Raw genomic sequence first — 4,962 nt, 5'->3', positions numbered from 1 at the left:
AGACAAATAAACAACCCCCCCCCAACAAATAAAAAAGAAACAGCGACTGCTGTTTGAACGGTCATGTCGCATTAAATCTGTCCGTTATACTGTATAATCTGCAGATTCTGACAGAAATCTGCAACTATCCTTTGAAGCACCGCTCCTCTCTAAAAAGCAACAAGGAAAATTATTAAGCCATATGTAAATAACATAATAACTTTATAACTTAAAGCATAATTGGGAAACGTAAAGTCCGAAACAAGTCTTTATATAAAGGTCCATCGGTCAAAAAATACTGTTTGCTCTGGTCTAAACAGAGCACGTTGTGTGTGACGTCTTCTTTTGCTCATGCGGGCCGCTTTGAGGGTTCACACTAGATCGTGTTTGCTGTCACATTTAATTTGTAGTGTGAACAAGCAGACAAAAAAATCGGATTTGATCAAAAAATCGGAATTGATCATTAAGACCTGCAGTGTGAACGTAGCCTAAGTCTTGCATGGATGATGCAACCTTCTGCCGGATTGCAGAAGTTGGAACAGTTTGCTGGACACCAAGATACTTGAAGGACTGCACCCTCTCCACTGGATTGATGATAATGGGCTTGTAGTACTCTGTGCTGACTCCTTCTGAAGTCCACCACCAGCTCCTTGGTCTTGCCAACGTTCAGCTGGAGATGGTTTTCCTGGCACCATGATGCCAGATTCTTAATGCACTTAATGCTCAGGAATTCCAGATGTGGCGAGCAGCCGCTGGAAAGAGTCGAAATGCTCCTGGCATCACACCACTTTCTGTTTACCATGAAACACACTCCTCCACCTTTGGTTTTGCTTGACTCTGCCGTTCTGTCCGCACGGAGCACAAAGAATGAATCCAACAGAGTTATGGCCTGGTCCGGCACGGTGAGGGTCAGCCATGTCTCCGTGAATCACAGAATGTTGCAGTCCCTCATGTCCCATTGGAAGGTGACTCTTGCTCTTTATTTGTATTTTATTACTGCTTTTACTGGTTGTGAAGCACTTTGCCATACCTCTGGTTTTTAAATGTGCTATACAAATAAAATTGGTTTTATATTGTATCTATCACTCCCATGACAGCGGTTGAAGCGGTGTTTCTCCACTTTAAAGAGAAGTAGGTGTTCCTGTGACATGCAGGACAGGAACATCAATAAAAAACATTTTTTTCTTTACTTTTTTTCAAAATCTTTTAAAATGTGTAAAAAGTTAATGATATCGGTGGAAACGTCTCCACGTCAGCCTGCGGGACCCCAACCATAACGTTGGAGGGCAGAACCTAAGTCTTGTCATTCACCATGGAAACCGAGGCATCCATCAACAGGATGAAGCTGCAAGTCTCATGTTTAATTTCTTCACAGGAGGTACAGGAGACAATACCTACACCTTAGTCTTGTACTCTAGTCTTATATTTGAGTCCTTGTATATGAAAACCTTCTAAAATTGGTTTGACCTTTTTATCATTTTAACAAGCTCAGACTTGCTGGTTGTGAACTAAGCTTCAGAGAATTACAACATAATAATATTCACTGTGAAGCTTTGAGTGGAAAAAGACAGAAAAAAAAACGTGTATCCTGGAATAATGGGAGCTTCCATCTTTAAAGAACTGAATAAATAATTTAGAACAGTTTAAAACATCAACTGATTGAATCCATGAATCTTAAAATGTTTTTCTGAGTGAAAGAGACAGACATGTACAGACTGAACTATCACTTCAAAAGTTATAGAGTGTTTCTCTAACAGGAGGACACGCTTTACATTTAACTCAGCACAGAGTCACTGAGGAACCAGGAGGCCAGACCTCTAAACCCAGGATAAAGAGTTTCAGTGAATGTGGTGTTGAAGGTGTGGAGGTGGATCAGAGTGTCAGAGGAGACTCTGTAGAAGGACAAGAGTGCCAGCAGGACAGTCCACATACACTGCTACTCTGTTTAGAGACACAGGAGGAGGAGAACGAGATATGTTACTTTGTTACTGTGCCAGACACGACAAGGACCATCATCAGAGCAGTACAGACTCCAGGAATGATCATTTCCTCCAAACCAGCAGTCATTACAGTCTCCTTTCCTTCTGATTCTTCTGTAGCTCACAGATATATAAACTTTTCCTCTCCATTCAACCTCCCAGTAACAGCGACCAGTCAGACCATTTCTACACAGCAGCTGATAGAAATAATCAAATCTGTCTGGATGATCAGAATATGACTGAACCTCCTTCACATCTGTCACCTTCCTGTTGTTGTCAGACAGTTTGAGGTTTGTGTGTACTGTGTTTGTGTCGATTGTGAGTTGACAGGAATCTGATGGAGAGAACAAACACAATCCAGCTGCAGTTATTGATCCATCATCTGTTCATTGATTGACAGTTTGATGATGTGATAGTTTGAAGATGGTTGAATGTGTGCTGCTTTGTTTTCATGAATCCCATTAAAAACACACTTACACTTCCTCAGACCTGGTCTCAACCATTGGACTCCAGCAGGCTCCACCCTGAAAGGAGGAGGGGGGTCAGAGCAGCACAGTCAGCATGCACACATGGACATTACATGGCTCTCATACATATAATGTTAGACACTGATAAAGGAGCAGTGCAACATTTTCACAAGTTTACTTCAATCCATTCGTGGATCAAACTACTGATGATTTGGACTGATCCTGGATCTGTCACTACACCATTGTATTGAATGGAATATGACTGATTTACACTGTGGCCTACATATATTCCGCTTCTGTTTAGCTGGAAAGGATGCCTCCTGCCTTTGCTACCAACTTTTTTTCTCCTCTTGGTTTTAGTGTGGTTACTGTACGCTACCTGCACTGTGTATCTACAGTAGATAATGGACAACAAAAATCTGCAACATACTTCAGTTGTTTTATGCAGGTCATTTATTTAAAAATGTAAAAAATTAAATCCTATATCTATGCCCATTCCTCACTTAGTTAACAATACTGCTATTCTTGTGCAAGCACCTGTTCTGTCCTGAGCAATAATGTGTTGTTTAATTGTAGCTTTTGGAATTTCAAAGAAAAAACAAGACATAGATCTTATGAATCAAATTAATCTGATTCCTTATTATTTCCTTCTTCAGAGATGATCCTACGTATTTTGTCCACCCCTTTTAGGCCTTTTATTTCCAAAAGTTCTGTCCATCACTTATCCATTTCATGACCAGATGTGGGCTGCTGGAGCCTATCCCAGGTGACAAAGGCAATTAAAATGATAATTTCCATGACCAGAGTCACTTATCACTATTGTTGATAGTTTTCTTGAGTTACCCAATTCAAATCAACTTTATTTATATCGCACCAATTCAACCAGCTCAGCTCTATGTTTCACAGTGCGTGTTTGTCAGTTAGAAACTGTGTGTGGAGTTAGGAGATACAGGTGAATTTAAGGCAATGTAACTACAAGGTTTTTAAGCTCTGGAAACCCTACAGTCAGCAACCTCCACTCCATTTATCACGTCTCATTTTCTAATTGTGGTTTTCATACCATCATACCACACACCAACACAGGGTTGGGCTGTAGCCTCATTTTTATATTGTTAAATGGTGATTATGAGATGGTGAGTTTCAGATAATTTTACAAAGTAACATGAAAGAAATGTTATAAAGAGTGAAATTAATTAATTTCTCCTAGGAGTAAATAAGTAATGTACTGCTCTATTTTTAATAACCGCGTTCTGTGCAATATGTGTAAAACTCAAATAATACTTATTTGAGTAATGACCAACTAGAAAGTGATGCTTGCACTAAATGGTTATTGCTGACTTATGTCTCTGAAGTCAGGCTACCGGTCCAGATGGTGTCAGCCCCAGAGTCCTGAAGACCAGTGCAGAGCACCTCTGTGGGATTCTGCAGGACCTATTCAATCTTAGCCTGATCCAGGAGCAGGGTACAGTATTGTGGAAGACTTCCTGTCATGATCTGGTACCAAAAAAATACCGATATTAAAGCAGACAGCCCTGTGAGGATCATGTTCTTTGATGAACAAGAAACAGGGATTGACTGTAAGTGTGAATTTTGCTTCCCACCAATCAAATGACCACCTTTGAGCAAGCACTTAGGTACTTGTATATGTAACTATTGATGTCAAAGTTTTTGTTAAGAAAGTGCCATCTTTTGTTGACAATCCGCAATGAAGAGGATGTTTAAATGGTAAATGGCCCTAAGGACCCCAAAGCGCTTTACACATCCAGTCATCCACCCATTCACACACTGGTGATGGCAAGCTACATTGTAGCCACAGCCACCCTGGGGCACACTGACAAAGGCAAGGCTGCTGGACACTGGCACCACCGGGCGCTCTGACCACCACCAGTAGGCAACAGGTGAAGTGTCTTGCCCAAGGACACAACGACTGAGACTGTCCAAGCCAGGGCTCGAACCGGCAACCTTCCGATTACAAGGCGAACGCCCAACTTTTCAGCCACAATCAAAGCAGAAGGGGTTGACAACTGCTGGGGCCCAGGGAGCTGCAATTCTGTATTTGCAATTGTATCTGTATTTATTTTAAATATTTATTATAAAGTGTCAGAAAAAAAGTATTTTTTCAATTTTAATCTAACATTTTTATTGTTCAGCTAGACTAGTGTTTCAATTTCAAGCAAAGGAAAAATGTTCTTGCATCTGCAACTACTCATGCCATTTCTGCATGAAACAAACGTGAAGTGAGGTGGGAGGACACAGGAAATGTTTCCAGCTCTTCCTCCTCTAACAGACATTCTCTACATACCTGAGAGTGTCCAGTCTCCAGTGTGGATCCTTCAGTCCAGCCAACAGCACCTTCATTCCAGAGTCGCCTGGATGATTGTAACTCAGGTCCAGCACTCTCAGGTGGGAGGGGTTGGCACTCAGGGCAGAGGCCAGATAAGTACAGCCTTCATCTGTGATCAGACAGCCTGACAGTCTGCAGACAAAAAAAGCAGCAATTAGCAGAAGATCACACCAAACATTAATTTTGGAAGGTA

At 41.3% G+C, this 4,962-nt stretch overlaps 1 pseudogene; it reads right to left on the bottom strand.

Moving 5' to 3' along the window:
• Positions 1 to 1,758: 1,758 nt before the first annotated feature.
• The window catches only part of LOC134622897 (NLR family CARD domain-containing protein 3-like), a 19,651-nt pseudogene continuing 16,447 nt past the window's right edge, over positions 1,759 to 4,962 (bottom strand).

Source organism: Pelmatolapia mariae, unplaced genomic scaffold, assembly GCF_036321145.2.
Source record: "Pelmatolapia mariae isolate MD_Pm_ZW unplaced genomic scaffold, Pm_UMD_F_2 NODE_ptg000273l+_length_41044_cov_1, whole genome shotgun sequence".
Classification (NCBI taxonomy): domain Eukaryota; kingdom Metazoa; phylum Chordata; class Actinopteri; order Cichliformes; family Cichlidae; genus Pelmatolapia; species Pelmatolapia mariae.
The sequence above is the reverse complement of the archived record's forward strand: the minus strand, read 5'-3'. Positions and strand labels throughout refer to the sequence as shown.